Source organism: Poecilia mexicana, unplaced genomic scaffold, assembly GCF_051168715.1.
Source record: "Poecilia mexicana isolate PSO_F unplaced genomic scaffold, ASM5116871v1 scaffold_10, whole genome shotgun sequence".
NCBI lineage: Eukaryota > Metazoa > Chordata > Actinopteri > Cyprinodontiformes > Poeciliidae > Poecilia > Poecilia mexicana.
This window is the reverse complement of record NW_028263379.1, coordinates 20,986,912-21,006,110: the sequence shown is the minus strand read 5'-3', so window position 1 is coordinate 21,006,110 and position 19,199 is coordinate 20,986,912. Positions and strand designations below refer to the sequence as shown.

General features: G+C 42.4%; 1 protein-coding gene across 1 annotated transcript in view; it reads left to right on the top strand.

Moving 5' to 3' along the window:
• Positions 1–285: 285 nt before the first annotated feature.
• The window catches only part of ndst1a (N-deacetylase/N-sulfotransferase (heparan glucosaminyl) 1a), a 61,678-nt gene continuing 42,764 nt past the window's right edge, over positions 286–19,199 (top strand). The window contains exon 1 of the mRNA XM_088009630.1: positions 286–488. The gene's annotated coding sequence lies outside the window, so the exon portion shown is untranslated. The remainder of the gene's footprint in view (positions 489–19,199) is intronic.

Genomic DNA, 19,199 nt, shown 5'->3' with positions numbered 1-19,199 from the left:
AAACTTTCTGGTGGCGCCCTTGACTTAGTCTGTATATTAACGCACTTTCAAGAAACACAAATGTAAAAAAAAACAAACAAAAAAAAAACGTTGGGGGTAATTCCAGCATCCATTTGCGATAAATGCTTTCCCACAATAGTAGGACACACAGCACGTCCAGGCCCCAATAATCTGAGCAGTGACGAGGAGCGGATGCAGATAAGCCACTGCTCCTGAGGACTTCAGTGTGCTTGCATGCGCATATGAAAGGAAAAAATGTGCCGCGCTGGCGCCTCCTGAAGACAGTTATGGGCTACTGCCGGTGCTCAGAGCTGCAGAAAGAGAGGGGCTTTCTCACATTTCCCGATCTCTCCCGGCCGAGACCGCCACTGTGCCGCTTCCACAACACAGCCGACAGCGAGCCGAAGCGACGACCTGCACCCAGCGTGCTCTAAAGCCGTATTCAACCAAGCCAGCTCCGGCCCGGAGCAAAAATCTACTTAAGCAAGGTGAGTACATCGACACACAAGGCGAGCCCGATCGGGGTTGCTCCTGTTTGGCTGCTACAGCACGGAGAAGCTCCGCCGCTTGGTCTCAGAGGCCGGGGCTCGTGTCTGGCGCAGACGGAGATGAGGCCAGCCTTTTTCGGCCCGACTCTCCCGGCTGGAAACACAAAGCCCCGGCGGCACGGTGGAGGCTTGGCGCGGCTTTCGGTTTGCCTCGTCGGGCAGCGTGATCCGGGGGGGAAGCTAGCGTTATCGTTGACGCTTTCGTCGGGTCGAAGTGTCTGTGCCCCGGGATAGAGCTGCGTGTCCGGCTGCTGTGCTCTGTGATTTATCGTCGGAATTCCTTTATGGAGTCGAGTCCCCGTAGTGCAGCCCGGGCAAAGCAAAGCGACACCCGAGCAACTTGTTTTTGTAACTTTGTAGCAGCCTGGATGTGTACAGCGTTATCTGCTCGACTCAAGTTATTGCTAGGAATCCGAGACATAGTGTAACCGTATAGGTGGGGAAACTGCTTTGTGTTCACATTAACATCCAGTTAGCCTGCAAATGAAAGAGGTGGACAAAAGATTAGAAAAGGAATGCAATGAGTGCTGTAACTTTCCATTAGGCTGGGAATGATCTGGGGGACTTAGCTCAATTATCATCTATGATAACAGAAGGGATGTTGGCTGCATTTTTAACAGGGTCTTATGTCAGAGCACAATATTTAATTCAAAGGATTATCATAACTCCCAAATAATACCAAGATCATACAATCCAACACTTCAAGATAATCATCAATTTGCAGTATTGCCTTTCAAATTAGTGTTTGATTGTTTGTTTTGTAAAACAGCACCGCTTATAAATCAGGTGTTTTTCTTCTTCTAAGGATTATGACATCTACAACGAGGAAAAAAAATATCCTGCAGATTATGTGACATATGAGATATTAGCTTTGGGTCTAACCACTAACTATGGAATTATAATATTAGATTGATTAGAGTATCAATCTTTGTTTTTACCACACACTAGAAACAAATAAATAGACAGACATTGAGGTATTGTTGGTGGTGGATGTGTTTATTGACTAAACATACTGGAGTTTTTAATGCATTTAATGAAAGTGAAAAAAAAAAAAACATGATTAGAGCTAAAATGCGCTTGCATATCAATTTTTTTTTCTTTTTTGTGGAGATGTGTTGATTTGAGTTTCCCGGTCGATACCATTTACAGATTTCTTTTTAAAACTCTGTGATAAATAAATGGGAGGAGAATGTGCTGCAGGTTTTTTTTTTTTTTTTTGATTGAGAAAATTTTCGATCCCACAGAAAAGGAAGGAATTACAAGCATGAGAGCATGTGTCTCTAATCTGCATCAGGCAACACGGGGTTGATTAATGTATTCATTAACTGAAAATGCCTCCAGTTGTTAGTTTTAATGCATTTAATGAATAGGAAGCAAAATATCAGATTTTTCAGGACCTGATTTTTTTGGCCAGGATTGTGTTGGGGCGGGGGAGGGGGGAGGTGACAAGGAATTTCTGATTTCAGTTTCACGTGCTCACATAATACAGACATTAGTTATAAATACATACACTAAAAATGTAAAAAGAAAAAGCAGACTGATTGGTGTATCTCTAATTTCTATTAGTACAACAATGAACAAACTATGGGATTACTCCTGGAATAAGTTGTGGATTACAACGTACCTGAAGACCAACTCTGTGCTGCTGAATAATCTTATAGATGAATTATGAACTTTGAGAACTTTTACACATTTATTACCTAAGATTATAATCACTGAGATGGAGTTTCAGTTAAATTCCCCGAATATGAGCAAGGCAAAATCAGACATAAATACTGTTTGTAGAACATCATTCCCCTTCATGAGTTTTCCTTCTTTTTTTTTTTTAAAGTAATGTTGTTTCTCAAAAATAAAAATCCAGTTTTAGTATGTTTATTGCAGTCTCTTTCTGTCTGTGTCTCTACAGGTTGATAAATACCTGCAGTATGGCTTTTTTGTGGTCTAAAATAGGAGCAAATGTTTGCCTCCACCTAGAGCTGCATCTATTAAACACTACAAACACTTGACTCTGCTCTGTAGGAGGAAAAAAAAAAAATAAAAAAAAAAGGGCCATCCAGACCTGCTTGAAATCTTTTGCCTTGGGGGTGTATGCGCATGCAAACGCGCGCACCCAAGTGAGTAAGAGATTACTGAAGAAGAATGACTCACGCTCAAAATGTATTTGGCAAAGTCACAAGGACTTTTCCCTGCGTTTTCGCCCTCAGCTGCAGAGCAAATTCTTGCAACCGCAACGTGCTCGTCCCTCTGGTTTCATAAGATTTATTATTTGATCAGTGTTTCACATTACTGTTATCCTCCAGCCATGTGTCGTATATCACATGCTCCTCCCTGTATTTGTTAGTGTTGTGGCTGGAGGGGGGACGGAGCGGGAGGGAGGGAGATGTGGTGGTGGTGGTGGGGGGAGGGTGCATGTGGGCTTATTCCATTTGGAGATTACTGTCATTCGTTTGTCAAATTTGCAGAGAGCCGAATCTCAAGTTGTGGTCTGTTTATTTGTGCCAACTGTTTGTCTGGTCGTTCTAAACCTCCATCTGACTGCTCCCGCTGGCTGCCAAGCATGCTGTGGTCTGGCGCTATTCGTCGATGAAGGCTGCCACTGCCGCTGCTGCAAGCATTCGCTCATATATCGGCATGTTTTTTTTTTTTTACTTGGATAGATGTGATGCAATCGAGTTGCACCGACTTACCTAAACATACAGGTTGTCAGACTCTATAGGCTTGACAAGAAATTGATGTTTTGTTGCAGCTGAAAGGGAAGCAGAGTAAAAAAAAAAAAAATGTCTGTCATTGTTATCTCCACATCAGGATGTCAGTTTAATCGTGTGCAGGTGCAGTAATTCTACCATCACATTTAATGCTAAGCAGAGTAATTGTTGGGAGCTACAGGGCCCACAACATGCCAGCTCTTGTATTTTTCCATGTCACTGCCCCTTGTAGGCACTCTTAGTGTGTGGGGAGCAGACCTCTCTACAGAGTGCGGCTCAAGCCAGGCATCTTTCCAAAACTCGAACCCCCTCCTCCGTCTTCTCTGCTGGGTATAAGCGCGGCTTTGTGCCTTGCTACTCCTCTCCGATGGGTCTTATTCATATACTACTACAACACTTCTTGCTCCGCTAGATAGTAGTATCTACAACTGGAAGCTCTCCCAAAATATCCCGCTGTTTTGACAGACAAACTCAGATGTTTCCTCATTAAAAATCAAACTCTTGGATTCATCTACCAGAATGCAAGAGGGCAGGCTGTAATATTGTTCCCCGTGAAGCAGCTTGTCTTTCGGTTCCTGAGCATGGGCTTAACAGTCGTGAGGGGTGCAGAGGAGTAAATACATTTCAAACAGCTCAGCAAAACCCAGTATTAGCCAATGATCCGATAGCATCTGTAATCCTCAGGAAAACCTGGAGAGTTGTCTTTTTTTTTTTTTTTTTTTTTTTTGAATGGTGCTAGCCTCCACTAGACAGTTGGCAGGCACTAAGGGGGGAGGGAGGCAGGGGGGGGCCCACATGTGTGACCGGCTGGCCAGGCTAACGGCGAGGCTGAACGCCGCAGTATGCGGGCAGATCAGATTACCGAACGATTAGCTGTGGCCTCCTATCCGTGGCCCAGGGAAATGATTTTCCACTGTCATAATTCCCTAGACTGAATTACGCAGGCCAGTGACTCACAGATACTCCATACTATGGGCCAGACTACAGCGTGGCATAACTGTTGCTCTCTGGAGAAGGGGAGATATGCGCTGCCATTGTTGCACCAGAGAGCAAAGTAGTTTTCAATCATTGTGAGCCTCCTTCAGCAGATGAGCAGAGGGTACATTTTAGCGCTGGAGCGACTAATCACAACTTTAAGTAAAAATGCATTGATATTTACACAAAGGTATAAAACAAGAATGTGTTATATTGTGTGATTAAATTGAATTGAAACATAAAGTCTACGATTATTCGTACTGTTAATGAGAGATGCACTGTTCAGAATCCTGTGGCCATTTTCTGATGATCTGGTTTCTCGTAAAGCTGTGACCTGCTGTTACAGATTTTAGCCGATTCTGGAGCCGTAAGAAGATTTGCATTTAGAATAATTTTTTTTCCCGTAGCCTTCATGCTGTGAGTGCTCATTAATTATTTGCGTTGGCAGCAAAGGCATTCTCACACTGTGTGTGTGTATTGCTGAAATATGATTTATCATTACAGTGGTTGCTGAGTTGACTTGTTTTAAACTGGCTTTGGCATCTAATCGTTGTTATTATTTCAGTTTTGATTGCTAGAACAACAATCTCTGTGTGTAGATGCAGGAGGACTCAGCTCCTTAACTGGAAATCCAGCGTTCTTCATGACAGCAGTTAAAAAGTCAAAAGAATAAAACAAAAAAACAAGTTTGCTGTTCGTAGGTCTGTCACGATAACCAATTTTGCTGGACGATAAATTGTCTCAGAAGTTATTGTGATAAATAATAATGTTGTTATTTTGAGATCAGTTTCAAGTAACGTAATGGTGATGGCATATTAATGCATGTACACCCTCTCAAAGGTCGACTCAGTTGAATTTCCAATGAAAATTTAACATTGGAACTGGAAGATATTTTAAACATTCAAAATGAATAAACAAAACAGCACATAAAGTGGATACTGAAGTCCCTGTAAACAAACATGGACTAGTTGAGATCAATGCACCAGACAGAAATTTTTTGTCATCCAGTCTTTGACAGAGAGACACACAAGGAAAAACAATCATGCAAATGGAAATTATTGAGCTGGTTTTAATTCATCATACGATCAGTTGATTTATTGCTTGTTGTGACAGACCTAGCTGTACTCTCCTTAGCCTTCCTGTTATCCACCCGAAAGTCATGCTTGCTCTCATTCTCTCAAAGCTTGCATAAACTAAACTTCTCATGTCTTAGAAAATACAGTTTAGTTTCCTTTTAAAGAGCTTCTTCTTCTTCTTCGTCCTCCTCGTCCTCCTCCAAACTTGCCTTTCTTTTTCTCCCCCTGCCAGCTAACCGGCAGTGCGCAGCAAGATCCGGGAAAGCGACGACAGTGTGGTACTTCATGGTGAAAACTCTGGCCACTCTAGCAGTTTTTGTGGCATCATATTAAAGGGACTTTTAAACCAAACGAATGGCATAGTGTTAACGTTTCAGCAGCTTTGCCGTAACATTAAGGATGGAGAAGAAGAACGAAAAAAAAAAAAAACATGACAATGAGGCAGATTAAATCTAGCTGCCCTGTGGTGTCATTTTGGTGAATGGAAGCAAGACAGAAAGAGGTGTGGATTTTGACAGGCTAGCTGTTGGAGATGGGACCATGTTTCCAAGGTGCATATCCCCTCCCCGAGGCAGGAATCTGATACATTCCACGGGCTCCTGTATCCAGACCAATAATGGTGACCGGGGTGTAGCGTTTCATCAGGTGCCACATGACTGGAGCTTAAGTGCTGGGAAAGTAAGCACTATGTCATGGGGGTTCACAATTGGCCAGCTCTGGTTGCTTCACAGATCAGGAAATGTGCCAGGAGAGGTTATGTGAGATATGGATTAATGTTTGTCAGAAGAGGATCTGGTGAATACAGCAGCTCATCTTATCACATCCATTCCCCCCTCAGCTTTGTTAGGTGCATTATGTCACCCATTAAAGGTGCTCTATTTTCAATATTTCTTTACCGCATTAGCCTCCATTTTGTTTTAATGAGGCCCTTAGTGGCAGCCACATTGATCAGTAATTCTCCAGCCAGTGATGTCAGGTGAATAACAAAAAGAAAGCCACGTCACTGCACTTTATAGCTTCACCTGGTTTTATGTCACCATTTCACATATAATTCTGTGCTTTGAGCTGAGTTTTCTTTGCTCTCAAGCTCTTGAGCTAAAGGCTATTTTTACAGCGAGGCAGAAAAAAAAAAAAAGAAGAAAAAAAAAAGAAACGCCCCATTTTATTTAGCGGTCAAAAAAACAAGCTGTCGGGTGTTAATGGACTTCACCTCAGCCATTCCAACAGACCCTCGGGCTACTGCGCGTTCATGAGCTCGGCTAGGGAGCTCTCGGCTGTGAGCCCTGTTAATGAAGCCATTTTCAGAGATGGAGAGATGCGGTAATGGGAACACACCACTCCACTGCAGGATATTCTAACCCCGTCCTCATCGTAAGTGCCATCATTCATTGGATCCGATTAGATTCTTCTTCTTCTTCTTCTTTTTTTTTTTCCTTTGTCCTTTTAGCTGTTTGGGAGGGTCTTTTTATCAGAGACCCAGAGTCGGAGATGTTTATCTGAGAGATGCTTGAGTAAAGAATAAAGATTTGCCTAGCTCTTATTTTGGCGAGCATTAAACAAGGCGCATTTTGGGTGCAGATTTTCCACTTTGTGGGAAAGGAAGCGTTGATGATGCCGTTGTAGCAGTGGATGAGCAAATATTTTCCTCCACTGCGTGTTGGACTTGAACCTCGTATTATTAGACCTAAAGTTCAGTGAACTGAACATGGGGAGAAGATCGGTGGAGGGGCCTTTGTGAGTTTATGCAGTTGTCTGGTGGCCTCGGCTGAGTGCAAATACCACACGTGTTCTTCAGACTGTGTGCAACCTTTCCTGTCCATTGCCTCAAGCTGAATGCGGTGTTATTTCAAATAGAACGTTGGAAAAGCACATAAATGCGATCCTGCACACGCGAGATCAGAGTTTAAAAACAAGTGAGTTTTAACTAAACTAAAGTAATCTGGATGTAGTTTTTAATTGTATTAATGTTGATCCACCAATCAGCTTTGAGTTGAGTTTTCAACCTGTCTGTTGTGAAAAATTTATGGTTTGAAAATGTTGGCAGGTTTTTGAAATCTCAGAAGTAAAGAATCTACATTCTCTGGCGGATACACATGAAAAGTGCAATTTTAGTTACTCTAGCCATGCAGATTGCTAAGATAAGATGACTACCAGTGTCAAATGTCAACAATTTTGTTATCTTTGAAAAACATATCTGCAACACCTGGGAGGCAAGGAGTTTGAAAGTGCAGCAGCGTCCTTATAATTTTACATCGGTTCACCTTTTAATGCTTTCGGACAATTAGTTCATGAGCCATTCCTCTTGTATTCAGAAAAAGAGGGTCTCGCATGTTCAGTGAGCAACTGGATATAAAAATGTTCAAAGGCACACTGAGGAGTATGTGATAAAATATTTACAATGCTTTTATTTTACATGGTACTTTGAATAAAATCAATAACGAACAATGTGTTGTGTCCAAGGTTGGACTTCATCAGCTCCTTTATCCGCTGCGGTGTACACTCCTGCTCTGCTGCACCTTAAGAGGCTTACTAGAGAATTAACCCTTCAACAAATATCACATTTGATTATGGTCTGGAGGAAAAAAACAAACAAACAAAAAAAGACAGAAAATCAGAAAAATCACACAGATTTGGTGAGGCAGGAAGGCTAATCTCAAATTTTAGTACAAGGAAATTATGCACTAATTTCTTTGTAGATTGCCATGAAGAGCCAATATACAGTTTTATGATTGATGCAGTTTAGATATATTTGTGGTAGTCATTGTTTTTTTTGTTTGTTTTTTTTGCTTTATAATGTTTTTTTTTAGGTTGATAAAGATGTGAAATACATGTTTTATTTAAAGGGGAAAAAAATCTGGTTCAGTGTAACTGGACTGTTCATTGTAGAGTATACCAATGGATTTTTTTTTAGAATAAATATTTCCTAGTAAAGAGGAAATAAATCCTGCAACATGCTCTGTATTTAGAGATTCTCTAATAAAGGCATGGAAAAAAATGGTGTCTCAATATGCCACAAAAAAAAAAAAAGAAAGCTGCAAAAAAATACAGTTTCTTTTTAAGGAAGTTCAACTTTTATGGCTTCATCAATGAAGAAAATGTATAAAGAACTACCAGCGCATCTTATTACGGTATTCATGTTTACACGTCTTTATCAAAAAGCAAAATAGATTATTTTTCCCTCCTTTTCTTAATAACTTGTAATGTGGCTGAAACTCTTGTATTGTATTCTTGTACACCAAGAAGTGCTTTGTTACGCCGTTTTAACCTCTGTGATTTTAATGGATTGGGTCAAACATTGTTCTTAGGGATTACCCAGCACCGCAAAATGCAGCTGCTGAATTTAACTTTTTGTTATAATCTTCAATAGCCTCAACGGCACACTGTGGAGTATGTGATAAAAAGGATGCATTTGAGTGTTTGCAAAGTTATTGGATTCCAAGAACTGTACCTGGTTTAGTGAGAAGCGAGAGTGTGACCAGTCTTCCTATTTTGCAGTTTTGCATTGTTTGACTCTTTATCCCGAGGCTTTTAAAGAGCTCTCCGACATGAACGGATGCTGCCTTGGTGGAAATTGGCGCTCAGTGTTTACCTGGCAGTTAGTTCGCAGTGAGACTCAGAAGAAAGCCAGGAGCGGACGCCTACGCAAAGGTCAAGCAGGGGTTTCGGATTTCCTTTGTTAGCCTGCGATGACAGAAACTGATTGTCTGCAGGACAACTGTGCTTGTTTAAAAACATGCATGTCTCTGACCTCACTCAGTCTCTCATCTGCGAGCGTTTTTACGGTCCCACCAGAGCCGTAAATATGTAGCTGAATTTCTCTCACTCACCCTTTCTTCCCCTCTCCAAAGCCTCTCTGGGCCAAAGCACCAGCTAGCCGGTTGACGTCCGGTCGACTGCCGTTTCTGAGCGACGTTGGTTTGTGAACAGTGGGAGTCGTCCTGGGATACAAATGGACATTAATACATATGAAGAGCTCAGCCTTCAATCTAACCTAATTGTTGTGTTGCAAAGATAAGTGCTTAGCCAGAGATATGGATCATCTCCATTTTAGATTAGTGCATGTCACGCGCAAATGGACCTAAGCTGATGACATACCCGCCTTCTAGCTCGAGTTGCTGGGGTGGAAAGAAGTGCAGACCCTAGGATGGAGGTTCTGGCAGCTTCAAGCGCACCCCTCCAGTGATCCGCAACAATGCTGTCTCATCCAGCCTGGGTGGTACTGGTGTGTGTGTGTGTGTGTGTGTGAGTGTGAGTGTGAGTGTGTGTGCTAATGTTTGTGCAGCGCTTGCCCCTGTCTCTGCGGGACAGGTGCTGGCAACCTGCAGGTCAGCACAGGCGCAGATGGGGCAGAAGGAAGACTGGAGACTTTGAAAGACAACAGCAGGATGAATGAGGGTTGCTTTGCCAGGTTTTGAACACTTTTATTCAGAGGGGCAGCTACAAGTGGGGTCCGTCGTGACAGTCGGGTGGTTCGACAGCCGGCTGCCCCCGAGCGGAAGAACTCAACTGCAGAATCTTTCTGTCCTTACAGAGGAGTTCTTAGGCCGTGCAAAGCTTAACTAGAGGAACTTCAGTGAGCAGTACAAGCCTGCAAACACAAACAGCAGTCTGCCCCCTCTGTGAAGTGTTAAGTGGCCGGATATAAGCGGTGAATGGAACACAGGTGTCTGGACCAGGCTGTGTGAGCCCAGCCAAAGGTCTGTTGTTTGTTTTCTCTTGGTAATGGCCCCCCAACTCTGAGCTGCGGCCCAACCTGGGCTTATTGGATCTCAGTGGGCTGAGGTGAAGCTGTGGAAGTGATTCAGAGATCTGATAAATTAATTCATTCTGCAATCCCACGACCTAACTCTGTGGCTATTTGAGGTGGGTAATTATTAGATTGTTTATTGTTACAAGGCGGGGAGGGGGGGGGGGGAAATAACTTTTGTGATTACATTTTTACCAATAACAGTTTAGATGGTTTTAATTCAAGTTTAAGAACAATGAGAAAGTAGCTACAGGGGACGCAGTTGCAACAAAAAAAGCTGAGTTCTTTCTGCTCGCCTGTTCTCCCTGGCTCTCTCCAGATTCCTCACACAGTCCAAAAACGCTACCGTCGGGCACCGCGCCTCTGACCCAATGACCACTGCAGATAGACACCAGCAAACGTGCAGCTCCGTTCTCAAGTCTAAACCCGACACTGAAATTCATGTTAATATTCCACAACGCATTGCTATAGCGATAGCGGTTTTTTTTTTCTTTTAACATTCCTCTTTCTTCTTTTCTTCCTTTATTCTGCTTTGCTGCTCATCTACCGCAGTAAAGCAGCCTTTTGAAGTCGGAAAGACTGTGGCTTTACTGTTTTAGTTCTCCGAGTGCTTGTGTGACAGGTAGTGAAAAGCTAGAGGCGAGTAATGGGACTCGAATATAATCCACGACTGTCTCTATAGTCGACGCCCTTGCTTCTTTCTTTTCTCCCCAATAGAGGCCTCTGTGCTGCCGTCCATCCGCTAAGCTCCTCTTTGTCAACTAACAGCCCGAAGGTGCGCTGTGGGGTTTGAAGGACCAACAGAGCTCCATCCTGCGCCTCCCCCCTCGCCCCCTTCTGGGAGAGCAACAGGGTGAAGTAATGGCTTGTTAACCCCCCAGCTACCTCTCAGTTTGATCGTTGCATTGTGAGGAGTGGCGACTGTCCTCCACGCTGATGTGATTGTTTGAACAACCCCATGGCCTCCCCAGATGGCCGGGCCTCAGAACCGGTTTATGATAACCACGCGGTTAATATCCGACCTACATAACCGTCCTCCTACCTACTTACCCCCCCACCCCCCCACCCCTCTTAAACTCCGCTCTCATTTCTCCCAGCCACCCTCTGCGCCATTGTCTCCAAGTGCCCCTGTTTTTATTTCCCTGTTTCGCTCAACTTTTTCTTTCTTTTTTAAATTCCAGAATCTATTTCTTTTCGGGCCCCCAGGCGTAGTGGGTGATAGCTAGAGACAGTGTAGCAAATTAAATTTCGTCTCACCCCCCTCCCTATTTTCTTTCGCTCCCTATGGACTTTGGCACGATGGATCAGTGGAAGGAGAATGGGAGTGTGCAAAGAAAGAGGAAAAAGCCCATTTCCACTGCATTACTGTCTCATTCCTCAGGGTCTAGAGTCGAGCTACACCAACACTTCTATTGCTTTTCTCTCCCTCTTTAATTTTCCTTTACTAGCTCTATCTCGCTGCTGCTGCTGTTCTTCACACGCGGCCCTAACCTGAAGGTCTCTGCGCATTCGCTACCACTGCCAACACACAGTCTGACCCACTTTATTAGTTTGGCTCTAGTGAATCATTAATCGAGGTTATCTAACTGTTCCTGTAATGATTCTGCAGCGACTCCCGTGTCAGCCGCTCTGTGTTCTTAACCAATCAAGCCGTACCCCGGCATGCTTCCCCATCTGCACATTTGTACTCCATCATAATATCTCGCAGGAAAAAAAGGAAAAAAAAAAAAAGCATTGTTCCTCATGCTAGAGTATATGTTTAATAGGTGTGCCATGCACTGTAATATGTCATTGTGTCAGAACACAATACGAGGACTAAGTGCCCTGAATGCAAATTAATCTTGCGGGATGGCAGCGGCTGAATGGAGTGTGGTTTTTGGGGGCGATGAGGAGAGAGAGAGAAGGGAGGGACAGAAGGAGGGCTAATAGTGGCGACAGGGAAGCGAGGAAGAGAAAAGAGCATGTGAGGAGGAGGAGGTGGATAGAGGAGGGAGGGTGATGTGTGGGATGTAGTCATGCCAGGCCCATTCATCATGCAGGGCCTGCTGGGATGCGCTGGGGTCAGTCCCGCACAACACAATTACAGCCTGTTCTGGTGTGTTGTGCTCGGCACCGCTGTGTTCTCACTGTGTTCTGTTGCCTTTGTCAGGGGTTCTCTCTTCTAGCTCTGTTGTCCCCCCATTTGCATGTTTTCTCCTTTGCTCCACTTTGTTTGTGACCATTATTCTACCTTCTCATGTTTTCCTGAGCTCAAGTTATCGTTGAAGCACGTCTTTGAACTAAATGTCTCAATTAGCTGCACGTTTGTTTCTTTTTTTTTTTTTCTTTCCTCTCTTCAGTGTTCCTCGTGCTCCACTTTCTTCTCGAAGAAAGTTAGTTTTTTCTTTTGGCTCATGGACTTCCTGCAACTTGCACCATGCAACGCTGGGTCCTCTTTGATCCACAACCACAACCTTGTGATTTATGCATTACACGGGCTCTGGTTATGGAGGTTTGAGATGCTTGTAAGCATGTTGTTTATCCTTCCTCCCCGACAATCCTCCACAAATCCACAGATGTTTCCAGAAGGCTGTACGTGTCTGCTGTGCGCTTTAATGTTAGTTGACGGCGTATCCCGATCCCGAGGATGTCTTTCCCTTTCCCCTCCATGTCTGTTATGAGAGCAGTGAAAGGGTTTTCTCCTGGTGGTAGCCTTCAGGTGGTCTGGAGGTCTGAATGAAAACATCCCGGAAAGATCCGAGCGAGAAAATAAAAATCTTGAAGGCTGTTTTACACGTCTTTGTTAACGCTGTGCGGAGCAGAACTTTGTTTTACTGCACTGTCAGTCTTCGTTTGCTGAAAACAAAAGCAGAAAAGAGCACAGACTTGGTGTGACAGTTAGATCATCTGGCTCTGTGGGTTTTTTTTTAAGCATGTCTGTACATAATTGGTTATACTGTACAGTTGTGCTCATTCAATCTTTCTTCTTTTTTTTTTTTAAATTCATGACATGTTAGTTTTGAATGCTTATTGTAGCCTCAGCTTAAAGATTTCAGGTCAATTATTTTTCCACTGATGCTCTTTTAATCCCCAGTACTGTTTCCCAATTGTCCTACAGTCACGTTTGCTCCGGCTTCGTATCACACAAAGCAAGAAAATGCTAGAAAATTCTTGACCAATATAGACGTACGCAAATAATTTGTTTTAGATTGATTTTTTTCCCCATCATGCATTCTGTAACGCTCTGACCCGCTGATGATGATTTTTAACAAATCCAATCATTCAATCTTTCAACTTTCTTGACAAATTGAGAATGTAACTGCTATAACAATGAGATGTTTTTGCAGATAAAACAATTTTCCTCCAAACAGCCCAAGGTTACAGAGCTGTCTCTGCATCACTGAAAATCTGCTGCTACACTAAAACCCTCCAGGTTGTGGAACAGAGGGATCTGTGCAAATAAAACTCAGCAAAGAGAATTCTAGTAAATCTCCTTTTCTCATAAACACTTTTTTTATTTATTTTTTTTCCCATAAACATGGACCAGTTCCTACAAGGGTCGTTCGTAGTAACACGTGTTTAAAACAGTATTTGAAAGGAAGAAAAGCTCTGATTTTTTTTCAGGAGCCTGAAGAACTCTTTGTGTCATAAATTATTGTTTTTGCTGGAAGCAGAATAGACATCCTTACATTGTGCGAGAGCAGTCGGTGTTACACATTTCTTCAATTTATCATGATTTCATTTTCATTTCAAAATAAACATGTAATGATTATAAGGCAGATGGTTTAAACCATCTCTAGCACTTAATACTGGCATTGTGCGTTTCATAGAAAATGTGCTCCGTGTCCACCATTGCTGGTGGATTTCATAAAGACTGCCAACATTTCCACATCCAGCATGTCCCATTGGGCTCCATCACAGCTGTCTGTATCTATGTGCAGCATGTGAACTGCGTTTCAGGGTGCAAGCAAATCACCACACTCTGCTGAGGTTTTGCACAGAACTTCTATGACGTTTGTTGAACAGCTGTAGGGATGAAAACTGTTCACAACATACCTTGGATCCTGTTTGGATTCTCAGCCTTATGTGTCATTGAATTGCCACAAAATGACAAAATCCTCACTCCGGAGATGTGTTCACTGTCTTAGAAGAAACAGCCAGGTTTTGCTATAAAGTCGTGCAGTTTGAAGATTGTATTTTATTTCTGGTGGTGTTTTTTCAGGCATTTGATACAGAGCGTAAACTGTGGTTCAGCGGTCCTTTTTCTTTTTCTTTTTTAAATACAAGACAAAAGTACCCAAAGTTTCCAGTGGTGTAGTCAGAAATGCATTGGGTGGTGGCTTGGCAGATGAGAACTAATAGGAAGCCCAAAGATCGAAAGAATGGCAAAATAGGGCCAAAATATGCAAGGCGACTGAGCATCTGGAAGCAATTTGAAACTATGGATTGTTTTCAGCGGGATCCGTATCAAAATACATTATTGCCTCTCATTTCTGACTCGTTTAGGTTTTGTCCTACTCTTTCAAACATCGGAAAGTCTTCCTCAGACTATTACTTATTTTAATTGGCTTTTTTTAAAATTAATTTTCCAATCACTGAGTCTTGGTCGTAGTTAAACTTGATTGGGTCATAGACTTGGCCGCGCCCATTTTTCTATAAGCTGCCGAATCTTCCTGAAGTACTCCAGCAGTCTAAGGTATTCAGTAACTCCCTGGATAGCCGTCGATTGTTGCATTAAAGATGCACCGCATGCTCCACCCGCGCCCCCCACTCAAATTCCATCAGGGAACATGTCGACCTAAACAAACGATAAAAAGGTAAAGGCTTGGGTTTGAGATTCATGATATTGGAGTAAAAGGCTTCCTGTTCCATATTGACCTACCAGTGCATTAGACTCATCAGATGCCAGCTGGCAAACTTTCCGGCTGCTGATCCAATCCGGAGATGGTTTTGTAGCAGAAGTGGAGGGAAGCTGGTGACGAAACACAATTCATTGTTTTTCCTTTCTTCTGTGTAATTTGCCACTTCTGCCTCACTGCTTTGTTGTTTTTTTTGTTTTACATTTTGCTAACATATTCAGGTTTTTGCTTGCACCGTAATCCTTTAATTTTAGACCTCTGATGGTAAGTTTGTAATGGTGATAAAAGCCCCATTGTGTTCTTGTATTGAAGAATTAGGCTTGCACAATTTACAGAGGTTCTGTTATTAAAATCACTTCAAAGGGATAGACTAGAAATGTTGATGTGAAGCTATGTGAAGTAACCATTGCCCGTCTCCTCGCCTTTTAGTAAAAATAGGTGAGTTTGTAGAAAGTAAAGAGATCCTCGGAGCAGTAGGCTTTCTAGCCAAATGGACTCCCCTTTTTAAGCTGTTTTGCCAGCTTATAGCAAACTAACCACAAAAGCTTTGGCAAAAGACTGTCGGTAAGCTGGAAGCTGTTTTCTTGAGCCCCAATCATCTGATTGTTAGTCTGTTTGGATAATTACCAAAGAACTATGAGACTATGCCTCAGCAAGAATGAAAGCCTGGCACAAAATTTAAATGTTTACCCTGTTCGACTTGAAAGAATCTGGATATGGAAAACGTCTTTTTGACTTTCAGAGCCTTGATTGAGGCAAAACGTGACAGAACACGCTCTCAACCGACAGCCTGTGCTCTTGTATCAAGAAACAGCGTTTTTGTGAAGACAAAACCAGTGGGTGTAAAACCAGTTGTTAAAGTGGACTGATGAGTTGCAGCTGATTATGTAGATTCATACAGCCAGCAGCGTAACATTGTGCAATAATGCCGACCTTGTGTGGCTGAAAAAGTAGATACAAACTTAGCTGGAAATGTTTAATATTCAATAATACTGCAGTTTGCCCCACATATTGGAATAATTTCACTTTGAGTGGGTTTAAATGCTTAAAATCCACCATGTCCATAGTCTTCCTCTGCTCTGAAGACTTGTTTATTTGACTAATTTGACTATAGCCTAACTGTGACATGATGTCTTTCTATTACAAGTAAGTGATCCATCACTGATTTAACACTTCATAGAAACTATATATAGTGAATTTTGACCAGGAAGTTAACACAAATTTATCATAATTGTAACTTGCTCGCTTAAGGCTAACGACAAATTCAATGCAGTTTTTAAAGACTGCACATAAAGCACTAATGTTGCATTGTTGGGACACCCTAAATAAACTCTATTATTGTCCAGACCTACTGGATGGAAAAACCTTTCGTTTATGGTGGTAGACATTATGATGCCACTGAGGTCTAACCGCTGGTAAACAAAGCCAAACATTGTCTGCGTCTGACATTAACAGGTCATTCTGCTCCTTTTTGTAACCCCTGCAGTCAACAATAAGCCCAGTGGTATTGTAGTATCTAGGACAAGCTCTACCTAGGTTCCATGGTAACTGGTTTGCTAAGTACACCTGCTAAGGCTCCTCCCAAATCTGCACACACAGCATCCCGTCTGTCATCTTCTTGTCTTTTTGTGAGCCCTAATGAAGCTCTTGAGATGTGACGACGTGCCTCTCATTTCTCTCCATGCCTAATTGTGTTGATTTGGATGCTGACTTTTTTTTTCTTTTTTTTTTTGTGTGTGTGATGGTGGCTCACCTTCTACATTTAAGGATGCAAGAGTTTTTGATGGATACAACACAGATCAGAGGTGACCGGGATTGTTGTCTTCCAAGGTATGGTTGGGGTGTGGTGATATCTTTGGAAAAAATACAGTGAAAGAAATTACTTTTTTTTTTCTTTATGTACAATTTTTGCAAAGCGGTAGAGAAAGTAATTTCAGATTCTAGTCTTGAATGTGCCATGTGTTTAATCAAACCATCCGTTTCTGACAGAAAACACAATGGGAAACCCCAGCATTCATTACCACCCTACATGCTCCCTTCTCAGCAAATTACCATTCTGAAAAATCTGAAATTAAAGTCATCTGAACTTGAGCTAATTGCCTTATAACTCCTTTTCTATTATTATTTCAACACCCTCCAAAAAAAAAAAAAGCTGTATTTGGGCGTTCACTGATCTCGAGTGCTCTGGTTCTAAAGTTCAGCTAAAAACAAAAGCTCCAACCCTTGCTTCTGGAAATTTCTTGGCAATGAATTAATGATAAAGGTTTTAAAGGCAACACCATTAGAGAAGCTGTTAGCAGTGGGCGGGCTGCTTCTTCATTGCATTTTGCAGAGCAGGTAATTTGATGTGCCAAAAAAGTGAAATGCATTGCACTCACTCCCCGTCCTCTCATTTTCTTCTTTCTCCTTCCCTCTGGCTACCAGTAACAGTAATATTAACCTCATCACCGCTTCGCTGTCCTCACATGACCCGAATGTCATCTCATATGAGAAGTGGTCAAAATGTTTTACTGCTCAGGGTCTTCAGCCTCACTGGAGTTCTTAATGCATTATGGCTCCATTACTCGGGGGCGGGTGGATCAAATAATATATTAATATCGTGTTGTGAGCTGTCACACCCCACTTGGGTTGAAAAGTACTATGCCAGCAAAATTTTCTGCAGAGTAATACCCTGATAGACTTTTTTTTTTTTTTTTTTTTGTTCAAAGTCAGCCCTAGGGCTTGTTTGATTTTATTTCAGATTCCACTCCATTGCCAGTGACATCCACACCACTCATCCCAAACGCTGACCGCCATCAGCACACACAGTTCCCATACTCATCCATCTGACAGAGCCATCCTGACGGCCTGCGCTCGTCGCTGTCGCCAAGTGGAGCGCGGACTTGTCACCTGAGGGATAAACTGTATGATGGAAACTTGTATCCTCTGCGGTATGCGGGAGACGCTCAGGCCCCACGTTGCCTCGGCCGACGGCTCCTGTGCAGACAATAAACCCAAAAGCACGTCTCTGTTACTGGAGGAGTTATGTGGCCGGGAAGGACGCTTACTGTTCGCGCAGAGCTTTTTATACCTCTTTAAATCTAAATTTGGTTTCTGGTGGTTCGCTCACAGAGGCAGTTTAATGTCACTGTATGTAAATGTGTTTGCATATACAATTATCCAATTTAAATCCAGAGCTTGTATCTCCTGTGGAAAAAAAAAACGGTGGTGGGGGGAAGAGCTCATCTTCAAACTCTTGCATTTTTTTTTTAAAGTCGTTGGTTAGTGGTCATGGTTTTAATGACTATGGCAGCTTGTCTGAGGTCAGCCTCTTTGTAATGTTTATGGCTGGGTGTCAGTTTTTTTTCCCCCCCCTTACTCCCTGAAACTCTAGGCTTGAATTTCTTGAGCGTAGGATCCAGTCGAGTGCATTGCAGTTGACACAAAACATCACATAAATATACATTCTGTTTGTTGTGCCAGCATTTTCTTTGGCCAGTCTCCACGATGGGGGGATCTGCCAATAAGTGTCATTTATGATTGCACAGATATAGATACAATTATGTTAGTCAGATTTACAAACTAACCACAAAGTAGTTACATCATATGCACAGCCAGACAGGCTGCAGCCTACCAGCCAAAGTCTACTGGCAGCATTAGCCCCCAGACAGAGAAAAGACGGTCAATATATGCTTTTACAGTAGGTTTTATGAGCCAGTAAATTGTTTACTTTCATGCATCTATAGCTCAGATCAGGTATTAAGTATAATCTGAAATCTGAAGCCTGCAGATTTACTGTCACTGAACCATAATCTGCAACTGTAGGTTTGGTTGAAAACCAAACAGTCACTGAAATGCAGCTGGGGGATCAACTACAAATCCCCATTGTTTTTTATTTTATAAATTGATTAATTTCTCAAAAAAATCACAAACTATGTTTTAAAGAATCTGCTATGGAAAAAGTTGAATTCCAGTTTGAGTTATACATAATTTTCTTCTTATGAAGCTGGATCTCTGGCAGAGAAAAAGAAAAGAACATTTCTTAATTTGTCCTGGAATTGAGTCTAAAGCGTTTTGGTTATTAGTGGAGCGTGTTTGGCTTCCCTGCCCTTGCATCACAGCCTGACCAGTGTGTTGCACTGCGGTCTGTGTAGGTCATGTTGATCTTCAGTTTGCAGTTTTATCAAACACTGTGGCAGTGAAAGTCTTGTTCCTCATTTAGAACAAATCCCTGTGACGAGATGTACATACTTACCTTGAACTCTCCTTCCCAACTGTGCAAAGCTTACTGTTGGAATTACAGGAACTATCTGTAAGCACAGCTGACGATA